The 20,238-nt window shown below is 41.1% G+C and overlaps 1 protein-coding gene across 3 annotated transcripts in view; it reads right to left on the reverse strand.

The window, feature by feature from the left end:
• The window catches only part of LOC137369292 (E3 ubiquitin-protein ligase RNF38), a 213,352-nt gene that overhangs the window by 183,208 nt on the left and 9,906 nt on the right, over nucleotides 1-20,238 (reverse strand). The gene's annotated exons all lie outside the window — the stretch shown is intronic.

Raw genomic sequence — 20,238 nt, forward strand, 5'->3', positions numbered from 1 at the left:
GGTTAGTTTGCTGGAAACGATCTAGCCATAAGCATTTCCTGTGATAAATTGAACAGCGCCATCTTTAATCCTGACAGCTGCCTGAATGTCGCACACACTGCCATTCCAGTTGAACAGCCTGCATTTGCGCATGTGCAAATACTGCACCACCTAGTGGTAATGTTGTCAGCAAAAACAGCCTTTGAAGAGCAATAATGGAATTCTCCCTGGTGTACTTGCCCATATTTATCTCACTACCAGCTTCACTAAAAACAGATTTTCTGGTCATTATCTCATTACTGTTTGAGACACCTTTCTGCATACAAATTGGCTGGTGCACATCCCACATTAAGATAGGAGCTACACTGAAAAAATACTCAATTGGCTGTAAAAGGTTTGGGATGTCCTGTGGTTCTGAAGGACATTATATACATGCAAGTTCTTTCTATTATTGTAAATTAGAAATGACAATTATATGACCTTGTAGTCATATAATTTACAGTACATTTACTGCAATGGTAGGAAGTATTCTGGTAACATTTGTTGGTTATCTTGTGTGATATATTCATGCGTATTTACATGTGGCCAAATACTGCACAAAGCCAGTTAACAGACAACTGGTGGAAGCCTAGAGGCTGAAATCAATCATTCTGGATCCGTATGAAATTTGCCATGGAATTACTGTTGCAGTCCTGAAGTGATTCTGATGACAAAGCTATTTAATAATTGTGACAAATCCGTGTCTTGTGAGATATAAAAATTCAAGATTCCTACAAAGTATACTGCAACCTTAAACAACTGCAACGGATCAAATTTGTTCAGCAATATGTACAGCGAACAGCACTGTGCCAAACAATCTGACAAGCAGCATATTTAAAATTCAATGGTGTAAGATTACAAAGCAAAGTAAAAAGCTGGTCAGAATGAACAATTTTTCCATTGTTGTATCTCTTTTAATTCAGTCTCATTTTAGAATACAAAGATTAACAATCAAGCTTCTTTTTTCCCCACTTGCCCCCTAATTGGACTTTAATAACAGTAATAACCACTGCATGTTTCGATAACATTTTAAAGAAACTTAAGTTATGTCTTCCTTTTAATTCAACAAAATACAAATAAATTTAATACCTCGTCAACTTTCCAGTCCTAATATTTGGTCAATATGTTGGGAAGGTACCACTGATAGATAATATAGATTAGATTAGATTAGAGATACAGCACTGAAACAGGCCCTTCGGCCCACCGAGTCTGTGCCGAACATCAACCACCCATTTATACTAATCCTACACTAATCCCATATTCCTACCAAACATCCCCACCTGTTCCTATATTTCCCTACCACCTACCTATACTAGTGACAATTTATAATGGCCAATTTACCTATCAACCTGCAAGTCTTTTGGCTTGTGGGAGGAAACCGGAGCACCCGGAGAAAACCCACGCAGACACAGGGAGAACTTGCAAACTCCACACAGGCAGTACCTGGAATCGAACCCGGGTCCCTGGAGCTGTGAGGCTGCGGTGCTAACCACTTTCAACTCAGTATACCAGTATTGAAAGTGGGGAATTCAAAACAAATGTACTGTAAATTCTGATTACTATTACACTGCTCCTAATTTTAGTCATAGATAACCACACCAGATTTTCTGTCCTAATTTTTATTTCCAGAAATAAATGTTCTATGGTACAATAAAATTCACTCATCATCTTTCTGTAATAGTCATTCTGATGTAAACTTTGTTACATCCTTGCAGAGAAAGGATCGGAGTATTTTGGTACCTGAAAGTGTTAATGCCAACTCTTCTATTTTGTTTCCAAATTTCTGGACTTTCACTGGAGTACAGCCAGAGCAATATTGTTTGAGGTTTGAATCATACCAGTCAGACTTTTCATTTATCAGTCTGGTTAGTTTCCAGTAAACATTTCAAGTCAGCGCTCCAGACAAATACTTTACTTGGAAACCTGAATTTAAAGAGCCACATATATCTCATCCAGGCAAAGGCATGTGACTGTGGTTACATTCTTATATGCAGCTATCATCCATCACTTTTCTCCATTTCAATTGGTTAGCAATTTTTAAATACTTAACTGATATAATCCCATGATTACAGAAATCTTGCTGCTTTAAAAAAAAAATCTGACGTAGCAAGATCTTTTTCTAAGCATTCCATGGGTAACTAACTCTATGATCAAACAATCTCCTTAGAGAATGTATTTTGAATCCTGCCCCTAAACTACAGAAAAGAATTGGGAGAAAATCACATTGCAAATGGTCAGTTGATTTTTTGAAAGAAACCCTTTTCAGTCAGCTATATAGACAGCCACTGTCAGTATTGCATACTTCTGTATTAGCTAAGAACAGACATAATACAAAAGTATTATGAAATTGGTGAAGTAAACGAACACACAGAAAATACCAAACTGTAGTTCAGACAAATGAGACCTCAGTCAAGTAAAACTTCAAACGTCTGCCAAACCACTACTATAGGAACATACGTCCACAAAGCATTCTGCTCACAGAATTGGAACTGCAGATCCATTAGAATTTTAATAATCTTTTGTTACCTTTGACAATTTAAATGTGTAATGAAGATTATATTGAAAATAAAAGTTCTAACGGCATGATGGAGCCAAGATAGACAGATGAACAATGTTTTAACACATGTAGACTTCAAACTTCACCATTAGTAAATAAATTAGCAGATATATCTGTGGCACAAAAACAAGTTCAGCTTCTATTATTCACCTTCATCATTAAATCACGTCAACAGACTTGAGACACTAAACGATAATAGAATTTTTAAATTATATTTTCAGCACTGTGGTGTGCTTTAGCTAAATATCATTACAATAAAACTACATAAAAATCACACTAACAAAGCTCATGCTCACACATCTCAGTGAGGCTTAGTGCCACACAAAGCTTTTATAATAAATATATATATTTGCACAGACAACAGAATAATGGCCCTGGCTGTAGAATCTTAATGGTTCAGGAAGTTAGAATTCAAAAGGATGAAAGTGAAATTATACAGCAAAGAAGTCAAAATATTTTTATGAATGGCAGTGCTCATGGTGACTCAGAATATGCTGTTTTATAATGGGTATTTATGACATGTAGAGGATAACATTATGGCCGCTGACGTATAGCAACTCTAAGTCAATTTCCATTTTATTGATATAATATTCTGGGGCATTACTGGTGCTTTGGATATTGAATTCTACAAATTTATGAGAACCATAAATGATGTATATAAAAATTTACCCCTTCACTTATATTTAACTCGTATGCCTTACCAATTTTAAAGCTGCAAATACTTAACAAAATGCATCAGTTGCAGTTAGATATCTATTACTTAGCAGTATCAGGAGAGGGAGGGGTTGGGGGAGACAAAGAGAGAGAGAAAAAAAGTCGGGTTTAGCTGCACATGGCCAGGCCTGAACTTTGGTAATATTGGATATGGTGATGGTCTTTAGCAGAACATGGAGTAGGGTCTTGATGTTGGTAGCAGGAAGACAGAGCTACTGGCATTGAGCAATATGACGAGGGACCAGTTGATCTGACATCTAAGTGGACAGGGAATCTACAGATTAGCAGCAGGGCAGGGATAGAATGTGGGTCTGACAGCAGGGGCTCCTAACATCTAATTTGGTATTTTGGAATGGAGATTGCTTCTGAAATACATCTCAAATGTCCGTCTGTCTCTATCAGTCTGCCTCTCTCTCTATATTCATGATCACCATGTCTTACAGGGTATCGTCAATTAGAGCGTTTACATTTTCTAACCAAAACAGGTGATAATCAGGAGGTTGGTTGCTTTCAAAATTTAAAAAACAGAAGATTGTGTGCGTCACGCAATTTCCTATGCTTTCTAAAGCTTTAGTATTTATAATTCAAGCTAAATGTACAACTGGTCAGTAGTCTTTTTTATATTTATCGCACACAAAACCACTTTTTTTTTAATGTAAATTTTTAAATGAATTAAGTTTTCAAATGAGTTCACTAGCATTTCTCCAAAATAATTGCTTTTACAACAACCAAATAAATGTTGGTGGAGAAAATAATTCTTTCACTTAGATTAAAGATTAACGATGTATCCTAGGAGATTATGCACACTACACACATCGATCTGCCTTCAGTTTGCAGAATCACTACTCCAGGCAAAAATATCAAATCCAAGCCCAGACTTTTGGGAAAGGCTGAATTCTTCAAGTAAAAATTGTTATGACTGTATTATAGATATTTTTAGAAAAACAGTACATAAATTCAATGTTATTGGAAAATATATTTTTATTTTCCTTAGAATCTTATTTTGGACATTATAAATTTCAGTTCCTTAGAAAAATAGCTTTTTTTTTCCAAAAAGTATTGTGATTCAACTAGTTTGTCAAAAATACTGCCAGCAAACCACTGACACAGAATCCCATTCTAAATGTTCATATTTAAATTAATGTAAATAAAAAATAATTTGTGGACAAGAATTGCATGCTGTATGTAAGCGCTTTGATAATGTACTAGACAATATTTTGTGGCATTATATGTGGCGAGTCAACATTCAGGCACTGTCTTAATGCAAATTTTTGTATCACACTGAAGGGTTTGGGGTGGGTGGGGTGGGATATTAAGAAAAGCAACCAACTGGCAATGTACAAATGGTCCAGCACCAGAACAACGTATACCAGTCACAATGTCTCAATTCTCTTAACGGACCTGTATATGAATTCACCTAATGTTTACTCATCGAGAGGGACTAACCCATCATCTCCATTCTTGCCAGGAATAGTGGTGTCAATATATGCAGACTTAAAAAGTCTCAACAAATCTACAGTGTAGCAACAGAATACATTGGTGTGCATGGTGTAACTTTCTTGTCTCTATCCCCTGACTCAACATAAGCTAAACTACAGTACTGTACCCCCACATATGCTTCTCCAATCATTCAATAGGCAGAACTAATGGACAGGGTGAACACAAATTTGGCTAAGGGACAGAAAGCAGAGTAGTGATATATGGTTGTTATTCAGGCTGGTGAGAAGTATATAGTAGTGCATTTTAATATATTACCTAAACTTAGATGGAAACAGCATCATTTGAAAGTTTGCAGGTGACAAAACTCAAATGTAGTAGAGTGAGGAGAGTAACAGATTGAGAACATAAGACTTACTGATTATCATGCAGACCCCCACCTGCCAAGAATGAGGCATATTGATTTTGTCAGATGAACATTGATTTTAAACTGTTGCTGGAGTGAAGAAATGACTGGTTTGAAGACCACCAGACACTTGGCTGGAAGAACATTTGCATACTAAGAGACAGTGCTTGGAGAGACAAAGGAATTGATCATTGATTCAATTAACTGAGATTAGTCTGACAAGGGTTCCACATCTTGTCGGTAAGAGATAGCACTACACTCTCCCAAGAACTTTGAAATTCACAAACCTTGCAGGAGAGTCTGTTCCCAAATAAGGAGCTAGTCACATGACTAACCTGCTGGGCAAGCTGGGGTTTTTTTGAATTGTGCCAGAGAGAAAGGATGAAGGCACTGTGCATCTGAAGCTAACACAAGTCTCCCACCTGGCTGTCTCTCTCGCTCGCTTTCTCCCAAGCCACCGGACCCACGGAAGACACGTAAACCTCAAGAGAGAAAAGGCTCCTGCACCAGAACAAGTTGAAATGGGCCCCAACGAATTGCAAGACTTACCGGAAACCAAAGACTCCACATTGAACTTAAAGGACTGTAACTACCAAATATTGCCTCAAACTTTTCCCCTTTATTCCTTCTACTTTTTCTGTTTCTATCTGCATGTGTGTTTATCATGTATGTATGCTAGGGTGGTCGCGTTGCATATTCGTAGTCGTTAATTGGATTAGAATTTAAGACTAATAAACTTCTACCTTTCTTGTTTAAATCTAAGGAAACCTGTTTGATTTCTTTGCTTTACAATTGGAGCAGTGAACAAGGATTCACTAAAAACACAGCATTTTAAAATTAAACCCTGTTCCGGTTAAACCAGGCAAAGGCTGAGGGAACCCTCTTGACCCCTTCTCACCTGGTCGTAACACTGGTAAATTGGGCAGACAAATGGCAAATTAAATAGAATACGGACACGTGTGAGATAATGCATTTTAGAAGGAAAAATTAGGAAAGGCTAGATCATCTAAATGACACAATTTTAAAGGGATGCAGGAACATAACAATCGGTGGCATGGAGGTAGTTCACACATACAAATCTTTGAAGATGACAGGACAAATTGATAAAGCTGTTTAAAATGTATTTGGGATCCTTGGCTTTATAAATAAAAGCAGAGTAGAAAAGCAAAGAAATTACACTCAACCTTTATAAAACATTGGTTGGGCCTCAGCTGGAGTATGGTGTCCAATTCTGGCAAGCAAGGCAATTATTTAGCATGTCTGCCATTTCCCTAGTTTGATGCCAGGGATGACCAATTTCACTAATGTAAAGAAACAAGAGAAGCTGTGCTTGTTCTCCTTAGAGCAGTGGTGGTTAAAATTATGAGTGATTTTGATAAGAATAAATAAGGAGAAACTGTTTTCAGGACAGGGAGACTGGTAATCAGACGACAATATACAATTGGCAAAAGAACCAGAGGGGAGATGAAGAGAACTTTCTTTCTAGACGAGTTTTTATAAAGTGGAATGCACTGCCCGATAGGGTGGTGGAAGAGGATTCATTAGCAACTTTCAAAAAGAATTGGATATGTACTTGAAAAGGAAACTTTTGAAGGGCAATGTAGAAAGAGCAAGGAAATGAAACTAACAGGACAGTTCCTTCAAAAAGCTGTCACAAGCACAATGGGCTAAAAGGCCTCCTTCTGTGTTGTCCGATTCTATGAACACTCTGGTGAAACAAAATCAATGACAAATCAAGAAGCTGGTTTATTTTGCAAAGTTCAACCAATTAAACAAAAGAAGAAATTTTTGCCTTCTATAATGTTCGACAACACTCTCTGGAACAACAAAACAACGCGTGCCACACTATCCCTAATAGCAGATTTCAGCTGGGAAACTGAAGTTCTTGTAGCATTTATGTGACCTGACTGACCAAGGATTTTTCTGTCTTTAAGTCTTACTCCAGAAAGTGGCGTCTCAGACAACCCTAGCGACTGCCCCTGTTGGGCTCAAATGAGCAAGTTATCTCAACCAGAGTAAGCATTAACTATCACTGAAATGTCCATGTAAATTTTTCATCTCCATCTCCCATCTTTGCTGACCTGTCAATTTAGTTCCTTGAGCGCTCAGTGCAACTTTTAAACATATCGTACACTAAGGTCCTGCCATGGCAGTATGGTCAAAAATTCCAAAACGTGACATTCATATAGATAATGCTAGACCATCACATGTTCATATTTGGAGCATCATGTTTAATTTAGACAATTGATTAACTTTTTTTTAGCTTTATAGAATTTCTTTTAAATGCAATCACTCATTAGTTAAAAAAAAAACTGGTCAGAATCTTGTGCCAAATCGGAACTCAATACAAGTACTGAATTTCACAGCTGTCTACAAAGCTCGAGGGAGGAGTTAAGCTACTTTAAAAAAAAAAGCACACCCTGTGATTTGTTCAGTTATGTGAATGACAACAAGCTGTTCAAATCCAGGTAGGCGGAGTAACCATTTCCAGGGATATTCAAGAAGTTGTAGCTGTTTGAATCAGTCAGTTTAGAGTTGTAGTTCACACTAGCACAACTCTTGCTATGGTAAGAAACGCAGGAAATACTGCACATATCAAAGGTACTGACAAAAGAATAGTTTAGCATTTAGATTGAATCCTTTTACTGTTCTCCTTTCAATGGATTAGGCAGAAGGATTTTTACTGTAAAGATGTGTAGTATATTGCTGTTAATTAGCTTGTTAATATTTTGTTAATTTTACTTCGTTGTTTAAACCATTTTAAAATGTTGTGATGTGCGACCACTTAAAAACGGGAGAGACAGATATTATAGTCCAGGGTAATTCCAGTAGTTAAGACAATTAACAGAAAGGTTGTTCTATTTGATTTGCTGAGCATTTTACCAGAAGCTTACTTCTATTAAAGTTTGTAGAGATAATCTAGATGACATAGGGAGTTGGGGCTCATCAATCAGAGTGATCCAAAGGCTGGAATTTTACATCATTCTGAGTCCGCCTCCACCGGGCCTGGAAGCCATGTCGTGATTTTACATGTCCCAGGCCTTTAATTGGCCTCGGGCAGCATTGCTGCCCCTCTGAGGCAGGAAGTCCCACATCCAAGAGCTGCCAGCCAATCAGTGGGCCAAAAGCTCTTCAATCCTTGCAGTGCCACTGGGAGCAGTGGGATTGCTTGAGGTGCAGCTTGTGCTGTGGGGAAGATTCTCCATCAAGCACAGGGTGCCCGATCAGAAGGTTCCCCCCACAACCCGCAAGGATGCCGCTAGGTTTTACTGGGCGGCTTTCTGAGCTACTAAACCGTCCACCCGCCACTGGTAACATACCAGCGGCAGAAGCCCTTAAGTGGCTATTAATTGGCCAGTTAAGGGTCTTAGTTGGCCTGGGACGGGCGGGCTGTTTGTCACCTTCGCTGCCGCTCATAAAATTGCCCCCATGCCCACCGCCCCCCCACCCACCTCCCACAGACAGCAAACCAGAAAGGAACTTCAATCAACTGGTTCTGTTGTACAGCATTGTTTGCGCATATCTTTTTGAATTTAAGTCCTGCCTGAGTTAGTGGTGACTGTTGGAGTTCAATTACAAACTTCCTGCCCACTTTTCTTTAAAAATATTTCTAGTGTTGAGGTAGCTTTAAATTCAATGGGTTAACTTTTGAGACATCCGTTTATGAAAAAAGCTATTAATAGCTGCTGAACTAGTCTAAGTTACAGATAAGTAAATGAACAGATGGACAAGGGCATTTATAGAAGTAAGTTCTCCTCAAAAATAAAGACAAATTTTTGATCCTTACAGTTGGTTCCAAGCTTGCTTGTTTGCTTCAACTCCCAACACCAAAAAACAATAGCTCCTAAATGTGGTAATAATAATCATCTATAACTGATCAAAGACAGAAAGGGAGCAGTTCCAAAAATGAATCGGTTTTTGTAAGCTATTTTTTCCCTATTCAGACACCAAGTTATGTACGAACAACCAGAGGGGTACCAATATCCTGGGGGGGAGATTTGTTAGTGCTCTTCGGGGGGGTTTAAACTAAATCAGCAGGGGAATGGGAACCTAAATTGTAGTTCCAGTGTACAGGCTGTTGAGAGTAGTGAGGTAGGGGATAAGGTTACAGGGACGCAAGAGGGCACTGGCAAGCAAGAACTTGGTTTAAAGTGTGTCTACTTCAACGCCAGGAGCATCCGGAATAAGGTGGGTGAGTTTGCAGCATGGGTTGGTACCTGGGATCCTGATGTTGTGGCCATTTCAGAGACATGGGTAGAGCAGGGGCAGGAATGGATGTTGCAGGTTCCGGGATTTAGATGTTTCAGTAAGAACAGAGAAGAGGGTAAAAGAGGGGGGGGTGTGGCATTGTTAATCAAGGAAAGTATTACAGCGGCAGAAAGGACGTTTGAGGACTCGTCTACTGAGGTAGTATGGGCCGAGGTTAGAAACAGGAGAGGAGAGGTCACCCTGCTGGGAGTTTTCTATAGACCTCCGAATAGTTCCAGAGATGTAGAGGAAAGGATAGCGAAGATGATTCTCGACAGGAGCGAGTGTAACAGGGTAGTGGTTATGGGGGACTTGAACTTTCCAAATATTGACTGGAAATACTATAGTTCGAGTACTTTAGATGGGTCTGTTTTTGTCCAGTGTGTGCAGGAGGGTTTTCTGACACAGTATGTGGACAGGCCAACCAGGGGCGATGCCACATTGGATTTGGTACTGGGTAATGAACCCGGCTAGGTGTTCGATTTAGATGCAGGTGAGCACTTTGGCGATAGTGATCACAATTCGGTTAGGTTTACCTTAGCGATGGGCAGGGACAGGTATATACCGCAGGGCAAGAATTATAGCTGGGGGAAAGGAAATTATGATGCGATTAGGCAAGATTTAGGATGTGTAGGATGGGGAAGGAAACTGCAGGGGATGGGCACAAACGAAATGTGGAGCTTATTCAAGGAGCAGCTAATGCGTGTCCTTGATAAGTATGTACCTGTCAGGCAGGGAGGAAGTTGTCGAGCGAGGGAGCCGTGGTTTACTCAAGAAGTTGAAGCGCTTGTCAAGAGGAAGAGGGCGGCTTATGTTAGGATGAGACGTGAAGGCTCAGTTAGGGCGCTTGAGAGATACAAGCTAGCCAGGAAGGATCTAAAGGGAGGGCTAAGAGCAGCAAGGAGAGGACACGAGAAGTCATTGGCGGATAGGATCAAAGAAAACCCTAAGGCTTTCTATAGGTATATCAGGAATAAAAGAATGATAAGAGTTAGAACAGGGCCAATCAAGGATAGTAGTGGGAAGTTGTGTGCGGAATCAGAGGAGATAGGGGAAGCGTTAAATGAATATTTTTCGTCAGTATTTACAGTAGAGAAAGAAAATGTTGCCGAGGAGATTACTGAGATACAGCCTACTAGGCTAGATGGGATTGAGATTCACAAGGAGGTGTTAGCAATTTTGGAAAGAGTGAAAATAGATAAGTCCCCTGGGCCAGATGGGATTTATCCTAGGATTCTCTGGGAAGCCAGGGAGGAGATTGCAGAGCCGTTGTTGTTGATCTTTATGTCGTCATTGTCGACAGGAGTAGTGCCGGAGGACTGGAGGATAGCAAATGTTGTCCCGTTGTTCAAGAAGGGGAGTAGAGACAGCCCTGGTAATTATAGACCTGTGAGCCTTACTTCGGTTGTGGGTAAAATGTTGGAAAGGGTTATAAGAGATAGGATTTATAATCATCTTGAAAAGAATAAGTTCATTTGCGATAGTCAGCACGGTTTTGTGAAAGGTGGGTCGTGCCTCACAAACCTTATTGAGTTTTTCGAGAAGGTGACCAAACAGGTGGATGAGGGTAAAGCCGTGGATGTGGTGTATATGGATTTCAGTAAGGCGTTTGATAAGGTTCCCCACGGTAGGCTATTGCAGAAAATACGGAAGTATGGGGTTGAAGGTGATTTAGAGCTTTGGATCAGAAATTGGCTAGCTGAAAGAAGACAGAGGGTGGTGGTTGATGGCAAATGTTCATCCTGGAGTTTAGTTACTAGTGGTGTACCGCAAGGTTCTGTTTTGGGGCCACTGCTGTTTGTCATTTTTATAAATGACCTGGATGAGGGTGTAGAAGGGTGGGTTAGTAAATTTGCGGATGACACGAAGGTCGGTGGAGTTGTGGATAGTGTCGAAGGATGTTGTAGGGTACAGAGGGACATAGATAGGCTGCAGAGCTGGGCTGAGAGATGGCAAATGGAGTTTAATGCGGAGAAGTGTGAGGTGATTCACTTTGGAAGGAGTAACAGCAATGCAGAGTACTGGGCTAATGGGAAGATTCTTGGTAGTGTAGATGAGCAGAGAGATCTTGGTGTCCAGGTACATAAATCCCTGAAAGTTGCTACCCAGGTTAATAGGGCTGTTAAGAAGGCATATGGTGTGTTAGCTTTTATTAGTAGGGGGATCGAGTTTCGGAGCCACGAGGTCATGATGCAGCTGTACAAAACTCTGGTGAGGCCGCACCTTGAGTATTGCGTGCAGTTCTGGTCACCGCATTATAGGAAGGATGTGGAAGCTTTGGAAAGGGTGCAGAGGAGATTTACTAGGATGTTGCCTGGTATGGAAGGAAGGTCTTACGAGGAAAGACTGAGGGACTTGGGGTTGTTTTCGTTGGAGAGAAGGAGGAGGAGAGGTGACTTAATAGAGACATACAAGATAATCAGAGGGTTAGATAGGGTGGATAGTGAGAGTCTTTTTCCTCGGATGATGATGGCAAACACGAGGGGACATAGCTTTAAGTTGAGGGGTGAAAGATATAGGACAGATGTCAGAGGTAGTTTCTTTACGCAGAGAGTAGTAGGGGCGTGGAACGCCCTGCCTGCAACAGTAGTAGACTCGCCAACTTTAAGGGCATTTAAGTGGTCATTGGATAGACATATGGATGAAAATGGAATAGTGTAGGTCAGATGGTCGGCGCAACATCGAAGGCCGAAGGGCCTGTACTGCGCTGTAATGTTCTAAATGTTCTAAACCCATAGATATAGAAGCACTGAAGAAAGTGCAAAAAAGATTACAAGGATAACACCAGACAGAAGATACAACTATCAAGAAAGACTGAACTGGTTGGGACTCCTTTCTCTAGAAGAGAGAAGACTGAGAAATGACTTGCTGGAGGTCTTTATAATTATGAAGGGGTTCAATAGACCGGACGTGAAGAACATGCTTCCACTTGTAGGGGAGTCCAAAACTGTGACGATTAAATATGATAGTCACTATAGATCTAATAAGGAATCCAGGAGAAACCTCTTTACTCAATGGGGGGTGAGAATGTGGAATTTTCTGCTGCATGGAGTAGTATAGGCAACAAGCATAGATGCACTTAAGCGGAAGCTAGAAAGGAATAAAAGGATATGGTGAGATGAAGTAAGGTGGGAGGAGGTTCGTGTGGAACCCAGACCTGTTGGGCCAAATGTGCTGTTTCTGTGCTATAAAGTCTATGTATGTAACTATTATGAGTCAGCAGCAATCACATACAACATAATTGCAGATGACACCACATGTTGTAGGTTCTATATTCTCTGGAGTTTAGAAGAATGAGGCAATCTCATTGAAACGTACAAGATTCCAAAAAGGCTGGATAGGGTAGACACAGAGATTGTTTCCACTGATCAGGGAATCTAAAACACGGGGGCACAGTCTCAGAATAAGGGGCTGATCCTGAGATGAGGAGAAATTATTTCACTCAAAAGGGTTGTGAATCTTTGGAATTTTCTACCCCAAAGAGCTGTGGATGCTCCATCATTGAATACATTTAAGGCTGGGATAGACAGATTTTTGGTCTCTCAGGGAAGCAAGGGATATGGCGAACGGGCAGAAAAGTGGAGTTAAAGCCGAAGATCAACATTAATCGTACTGAACGGCAGTGCAGGCTCGATGGGCCACATGGTCTAATCCTGCTCCTATTTCTTGTTTTGTATTCTACACCACCACCCCCCCCCCCACCACTTGTAATTGTTCTTTCCAGATCATCTGACTCAATTTCCCAATCCATAAGGAACAGTCTGGTTGCGGAGCAAACACAAGTCAATCCAACTCTACACCTTTTTCTGCTCTGGCTCCATCCACCAGCTCTCTGCAATATAAAGTATGAGGATATCACTTTAGCATTTTCAATGCCTCTTCATAATATTGGATTAAGTTGCACTGTCCAACACAATGTTAACAGGTGCTGCAGAACTGCAGGAAACTTGAGAGCAATTCACACTGGCTCACTTCACAAGTGTAACTGCACACAATAAACTGCAAAAAAATTGTATTGGAGTGCAATTTGAACTTCGAAGATAGATTTTATTTCGCTATGTATTACAGGAACTTACATGCCCTGTTTTTATTTTGTGGATCACGGTATCACAACTTCCTACGTATTGGTAGTCAGTAATTGAGGTTTCTAGCTTTACTGTTGATAAACTGACTAATAGCACTCAGAACTGCTTGCTGACAAATGAGATTTATACCTCCTGGAACTTCTAGGAAGAGCCTATGAATGTTGACATGGAACTTTTTTTAAAAAAAAGAATTGAGAGCTTTTAAAAATATCAAAATCTTTGCAAATTTAAACAAACCTTACAAAAATACATCTATAAATCATAACAGTCTGTTCAAACTAGTACTAGCACTGTTCAAACTAGTGTCCTCAGTACCTTGCTCTATGGCAGCGAGGCCTGGACAACGTAGGTCAGCCAAGAGCGACATCTCAATTCATTCCATCTTCGCTGCCTCCGGAGAATATTTGGCATCAAGTGGCAGGACCATATCTCCAACACAGAAGTCCTCGAGGCGGCCAACATCCCCAGCTTATACACACTACTGAGTCAGCGGCGCTTGAGATGGCTTGGCCATGTGAGCCGCATGGAAGATGGCAGGATCCCCAAAGACACATTGTACAGCGAGCTCGCCACTGGTATCAGACCCACCGGCTGTCCATGTCTCCGCTTTAAAGACGTCTGCAAACGCGACATGAAATCCTGTGACATTGATCACAAGTCGTGGGAGTCAGTTGCCAGCGTTCGCCAGAGCTGGCGGGCAGCCATAAAGGCGGGGCTAAAGTGTGACGAGTCGAAGAGACTTAGTAGTTGGCAGGAAAAAAGACAGAGGCGCAAGGGGAGAGCCAACTGTGTAACAGCCCCGACAAACAAATTTTTCTGCAGCACCTGTGAAAGAGCCTGTCACTCTAGAATTGGCCTTTATAGCCACTCCAGGCGCTGCTCCACACAGCACTGACCACCTCCAGGCGCTTACCCATTGTCTCTCGAGATAAGGAGGCCAAAGAAGAGAAGGGTTCAAACAAGAAATAAAAATGGATCAATTGATTGTGCTTATGTAAATTCTAGACACTTGAATTTCTACTGCCATTTCATAAGCAACTATTTTACTAATTTCTATGTGATCAGAACAATCCATTTCTGCAATCTTTTTGTAGTTGAATGCACAAGAGGAAATTGACAGGAGTGTGAGGAAGCTAGTGTATTTTGGAGCTTTGTTCAACATAGCTGCATTCCTCCTTAGTCAGATTCAGAGATTTAGCAGAACATCTGTCCCAAGTCTGGACACTCTTGCACTCATGGTGTTGCCTCAGATTGGTAATTGACAAGAGTCAGAAGTGAGATGGAGAGAATTTATTACATGCAGTGAGTTATGACGATATGCAACGTACACCCTGAAAAGGGTGGTGGAAGCAGATTCAATAGCAATTTTCAAAAGGGAATTGAATATACATTTGAAAAGGAAACATTTGTAGGACTATGGGGAAAAAGCACGGATGTGGTACTAGTTGGATAGCTCTAAAGAGCCAGTACTGGCACGATGGGCCAAATGACCATCTTCTGTGCTGCAAGATTCTATGATTCTGAAAGTCAGATTTCCAGCCTTCAGTAATTTTTTTTAAAATAAGTATGATGAATTAGATGGAAAATTATAGTAGACTTCAACAGTAACTTTAAATTGTCTTAAAGACTCTAGGGATAGCAGATAAAACTTGTAAGATCTCTCCAGTTTTGGGCAAGGGTAGCATAGAGACCAATTCATTGCTTTCCAGAAGATCAAAAACATATTTCAGCCTGCTTTCTAACCAACTGTGATTAAAGTCAAATTCCTCTCGCACTTTCCTTCAATCTACAGGACTATTTCTCAATTATGTGAATTTTCAATAGCATTAAAAACAGTAAGTCCCCTGTTTAAACAATAATGTACATTTTTAAATCTCTTGTTTGGTTTATATGAAGTGTGCAGAAGCTTTGATAACATTTAATGATAGGCACTCTAATTCTTGGATAAAAATGGTACTTCAAATTAACTGATAGCGGTCGGCAGCACACATCACATTTCAGTAGTTGAATATAAATGAGAAAAAAAATCTATTGCTGTCAGTTCAGTATTGACAACAAACACATTCTGCAATTTACCTCAGCCTAACTCCTAGAAACCTTTATGATCCTTAACTTATTGCATTTATTTTAGGGCCAGAATATGAGAGAGCTCTTCCACACCTTCAAAAAGGCAGTCTTGGAGGATAGATTGCAGACAGCAAATGCGAAGCAAAACTCAGAAGGAACAGAAGAATGTTCAAAGTACTGATCTTAATGGTAATAAACAGAAAGGGAAAGCTCTGATGGAAAGGGAGGTTAAAGACCAGAGGTGAGAGTCAAACCATCCATCATAGGAACATAGGAGCAGGAGTAGGCCATTCAGCCCATCAAGCCTGCTCTGCCATTCAATATGATCATGGCTGATCATCCACTTCAATGCCTTTTTCCCTCACTATCTTCATATCCCCTTATGTCATTTGTATTTAGAAATCTGTCAATCTGTTCTTTAAATATACTCAATGACTGAGCTTCCACAGCCATCTGGGATAGAGAATTCCAAAGATTCACAACCCTCTGAGTAAAGGAATTTCTCCTCATCTCTGTCCTAAGTGGCTTCCCCCTTATTTTGAAATCGTGTCCCCTGGTTCTAGACTCCCCAACCAAGGGAAACATCTTACCTACATCTTTCTATCCCTTTAAGTATTTTGTAGGTTTCAATGAGATCACCTCTCATTCTTCAAAACTCTGGGAAAACTGGGCCAGTATTCTCTAATCTCTCTTCATAGGACAGTCCTGCCATCCCGGGAACAAGTCTAGTGAACCATCGTTGCACTCCCTCCATAGCAATAATATCCTTCCTAAGGTAAGGGGACCAAAACTGCACACAGTACTCCAGGTGCGGTCTAACCAAGGTTCTATACAATTGAAGCAAGACTTCGCTACTCCTGTACTCAAATCCTCTTGCGATTAAGGCAAACATACCATTAGCCTTCCTAATTGCTTGCTGCACCTGCATGTTAGCTCTGTGACCTACTGACGAGGACACCCAGGTCCCTTTGTACATCTACACTTTCTAATCTCTTACCATTTAAGAAATACTCTGCACATCTATTCCTCCTACCAAAATGGATAACCTCACATTTTTCCACATTATATTCCATGTTCCACGTTCTTGCCCACTCACTAAGTCTGTCCAAATCCCCTTGAAGCCGCTTTGTATCTTCCTCACAACACACATTCCCACCTCGTTTTGTATCATCTGTGAAAGTGAAAATAGTACATTTGGTCCCCACATCCAAATCATTGTTATATATTGTGAACAGCTGGGGCCCAAGTACTGATCCCTGCGGTACCCCACTAGTCACAGCCTGCCAACGCGAGAATGGCCAGTTTATTCCTACTCTCTGTTCTCTGTTAACCAATCCTTAATCCATGCCAGTACATTACCTCCTATCCCACATGCTTTAATTTTGCTAACCAACCTCCTGTGGGGGACTTTACCAAAAGCCTTCTGATAATCCAAGTATACTACGTCCACCAACTCCTCTTCATCAATTCTGTTAGTAACATCCTCAAAAAACTCCAACAGGTTCGTCAAACATGATTTCCCATTCATAAATCCATGTTGACTATGCCCAATAAGATCATTATCCAAGTGACCATTTATCACATCCTTTAGAATAGATTCTAACATTTTCCCTACTACTGATGTAAGGCAAACAGGTCTGTAGTTCCCTGTTTTCTCTTTCCCTCCCTTCTTAAATAGCAGGGTGACATTTGCTACCTTCCAATCTGCAGAAACCATTCCAGAATCTATAGATTTTTGGAAGATGATCACCAATGCATCCATTACCTCCACAGCTACCTCTTTCGATAATCTGGGATATAGAATATTAGGTCCTGGGGACTGATCAACCTTCAGCCCCATTAATTTCTCCAATACAACCTTCTTACTAATACTAATTTCCTTCAATTCTTCATTCTCCCTAGTCCCTTGGATCTCTAATTCTGGGAGATTTCTTGCATCTTCCTTAGTGAAGAAAGACAAAGTAATCATTTAGCTTCTCTGCCATTTCTCTATTCCCCATTGTAAATTCTCCTGACTCTGCCTGTAATTTGTCTTAGCCAGATGTTTCTTTTTTCACAAAATAAAAGTAAAATTATTTTCCTCCATTGGTATATTTGCTCCCGCTCCTCAGACAATGCACAATGTCCTCCCTTCTCCACCCTTCGTGGAATGAACGGTTCCTCCTTTGCCAGTTCTGATGAAAGGTCACTGATCTTCTCTCTCCACAGATGCTGCCAGACCTGCTGAGTATTTCCTATACCTATAGAAGCTTTTACAGCCCATTTTTATGTTTTTTGCTGGTTTACATTCATATTCTATTCTCCCTTTATCAGTTTCTTGGTCCTCCTTTGCTGTATTCTAAAATCCTCGGGTTTGCTACTATTTCTGGCAACTTTATAGACCTTTTCTTTTAATCTTATACAATCCTTAACTTCGTTAGCCACAGTTGACTGCCTTTACTTTTAGGGCTTTTGTGCCTTGAAGGAATGTACAGTTGCTGTAAACTATGTAATAATTCTTTGAAGACTATCCATCGTCTATGCACAGTTACACCTTTTAAATGTATTTTCCCAATCCACCTCAGCCAATTTGCTCCTCACACCTTCATAATTTTCTTTGTTCAAATTTAACACCCTGGCTTCAGATTGAACTACCTCACTTGCAAACATCATGTAAAATTCTGTCGTATTATGGTCACTCATCCCGAAAGGCTCTTTTACAACGAGATTAATTAGCCCTTTCTCATTACATAATACTAGATCTAAAATAGCCTGTTCTGTAGTCGGTTCCTCAACATAACGCTCTAGAAGACCATCCCTAACACACTCCAGAAACTTGTCCTCAACAGCATTAGTGCTCATTAGGTTTACCCAGTCTATGTGCAACTTGAAATCACCCATAATTACTGTATTACCCGTGCTGTATGCTTCTCTAATCTCCTGATTAATTCCATGCCCCACACTACCACTACTGTTTGGTGGCCTATAAACAATTCCTACCAATGTTTGCTGCCCCTTGCTGTTTCTTAGCTCCATCCAAACAGATTCCACATTTTGTTCTTCCAATCTGAGATCCTCCTTCTAAGGTACTGATCCCATCCATTATCAGCACAACACCACCTCCTCTTCCTTTTTTCCTGTCCTTCCTAAACATCGAATATCCTTGAATATTCAGTTCCCAGTCTTGGTCACTCTGTAGCCATGTTTCCGTTATAGCCATTCGATCATACCCATTTATCTCTATTTGTGCTTTAAATCATCTACCTTGCTGCGAATGCTGTGCGCATTCAGGTAGAATGCCCTTAACCTTGTCTTCTTGACATTATTCTGCATTCTAACTAGTTGATGCTTGCTTTTGTTTTGTCTGCCTTCTAAGGTCGCTTGCTAATTTTCTACCTCCTGTTACCAGAAGTAAACTTCCTTCCATTTTGAGCCACCTCTCAGGTTCCCATCCCCCTGACTAGCTAGCTTAAACTCTCCCTAACAACACTAGAAAATCGCCCTGCGAGGATGTTAGTTCTGGTCCTGTTAAGGTGTAGCCCGTCCATCTTGTACAGGTCCCACCTGCCCCAGAACCGGTCCCAATGCCTCAGAAATCTGGTGCCCTCCCTCCTACACCAATTCTCCAGCCACGTGTTCAATTGATCAATCCTCCTGTTCCCTAACTCCCTAAAATCTGCTTTCAGGACCTCAGCCTTCCTCCTACCTATGTCATTGGTAGGAATGTGGACCACGACCTCTGGCTGTTCATCCTCCCCCAGAAGGATGTCCTGCAGCTGCTCCGTGACATCCTTGGCCCTGGTACAAGGGAGGCAACACACCATCCTGGAGTCACGTTTACTGCTGCAGAAATGCCTGTCTGATCCCCTGACTATCGAATCCCCTATCACTATTGCTCTTCCACTCTTCTTCCTCCCCTCCTGCACAGCTGAGTCACTAGTGGAGTTTGCTCTGGCTGCGCTCCCTAAAGAACCATCTCCTTCACTAGTATCCAAAATGGAAAACCGATTAGCAAGATAGATTCAGGGGACTCCTGCACTGCCTGCCTGGTTCTCCTAGACTGCCTGGCGGTCACCCATTCCCTCTCTGCCTGCATGCTCCTAACCTGCGGTGTGACCACCTCCCTAAACGTGCTATCCATGGAGTCCTCTGCCTCACGGATGCACAACAATGACTCCAGCCGCCGCTCGAATTCCGAAACCCGGAGCTCATGCTTCTGCAGCCGGTGACACTTCCTGCAGATGTGTTCGTCTAGGACACATGATGTGTCCATGACTTCCCATATACCACAGGATGTCCATTCCACTTGGCCAAGCTGACCTGCCATACTGTAACCTTAAAAACTACTACAATTAGAAGTAGAATAACTTACCAGTTACTCACCAATCAGCTTCTTCCCCTGTACCGAAGAGAGGGGCAGCTACTGGAGGCTGAAAAAAGGTAGAAGAAGCCCCTCCCTCATGCACCAACTCCCACTTTACACTCTGTGCACTCAAAGCAGCTCAGTGCAGACAAATTTATTTTCTCTCAATTCATAATTCCCCTCCTTACCAAACTCCCTTCTACACACTGTGCCCTTCAGCCGCACTCAACGCAGACAAGAAATAAAACCAAGAAGTGCCACCCAGACCTGCTGAGTATTTCCAGCACTTTTTGGTTTTCTTTCAGATTTCCAGCATCTGCAGTATTTTGCTTTATTTCAATGCAGACAAGATCAAATGATAAGA

Source organism: Heterodontus francisci, chromosome 4 (genome assembly GCF_036365525.1).
Source record: "Heterodontus francisci isolate sHetFra1 chromosome 4, sHetFra1.hap1, whole genome shotgun sequence".
Taxonomy (NCBI): Eukaryota; Metazoa; Chordata; class Chondrichthyes; order Heterodontiformes; family Heterodontidae; genus Heterodontus; species Heterodontus francisci.